Here is a 966-nt window from a genome sequence, read left to right as displayed (position 1 = left end):
TTTAATAACTAAAACAATTACGTCGCAGAAACAGCACTTCACAAAAAGTGAATCCAAAGCACTGTGACTGGGAATGTAGTTTTGTGCATCACCGAGCATTATGGAACACCACAACACATCATGTTCAAATTCTGCTCACCAAAACGACCCTGAATATTGCTGCACAGACACACACACGTTTTCAGTATATTGAGCTTGTATACTATATAATTTTGATTTTGCTATATGACTTAGAACAGCGTTAGTTCTTTTTACATGCAAGTGCGAAGAAACAAAAGAAGCCTGAAGTTAATGAAGATTCTGAAGGAACGAAGACCTCTGTTTCCTACTTATTCTAATTCCACATCACTTATCGATTTATTATAGGCTCGTCGTCTTCCAGCAACATCGACTGTATATGTTTTGACTGTGAGTTGTTCTGTACTTTTCTGCAAGATTCACCCGAATGTCAGAGCACTGTAGAAAATAAGCAGACACTAGACTTTAATGTCTACGATAGTTTTAAGCGACATGGGAAAACTATCAGATATTTCACAGCACTCACACAACACTTTACCTGTCTATTGACAAAATTTTTCTAATTGCTCCTGAGTTCATCTACTCTCGCTCTCGCCCTTTCAGTCTTTGATTTTATTGTATTAGCTATCTCTCATTCAAACTGAAGTACTCTTTTGAGTTCAAGCACAGTGATCAAACACAAGAATTGTTCATGTAAGCATACAAGAAGTCGTTTCAAGTACAAGTTTTATGGATATTTCTGAAGACATGTATCTCGCACTGTGAATGCATTCATTCATCCTAAAGAACAAAATGTACACACCTAAAAAGTGAAAAAAAATCCTATTTTGTGAATTACTTGAAGGCGCAGGATTCGGATACTGCGCAGACAGAAATATCAAAACTTACGTCGTCATATTTAGATAATTACTATCAATCACAACATGTCTTCATTCAGATACCATTCAG

The 966-nt window shown here is 36.2% G+C and overlaps 1 long non-coding RNA gene across 1 annotated transcript in view; it reads left to right on the top strand.

The window, feature by feature from the left end:
• LOC119588337 overlaps positions 1–966 on the top strand; it is a 1948-nt gene that overhangs the window by 294 nt on the left and 688 nt on the right. Inside the window, exon 2 of the long non-coding RNA XR_005230071.1 lies at positions 367–408. This is a non-coding gene — a long non-coding RNA (uncharacterized LOC119588337). The remainder of the gene's footprint in view (positions 1–366; positions 409–966) is intronic.

This window comes from Penaeus monodon, chromosome 23 (assembly GCF_015228065.2).
Source record: "Penaeus monodon isolate SGIC_2016 chromosome 23, NSTDA_Pmon_1, whole genome shotgun sequence".
Classification (NCBI taxonomy): domain Eukaryota; kingdom Metazoa; phylum Arthropoda; class Malacostraca; order Decapoda; family Penaeidae; genus Penaeus; species Penaeus monodon.
Note: the sequence above shows the minus strand (reverse complement) of the source record. Positions and strands in the feature narration are given on the sequence as shown.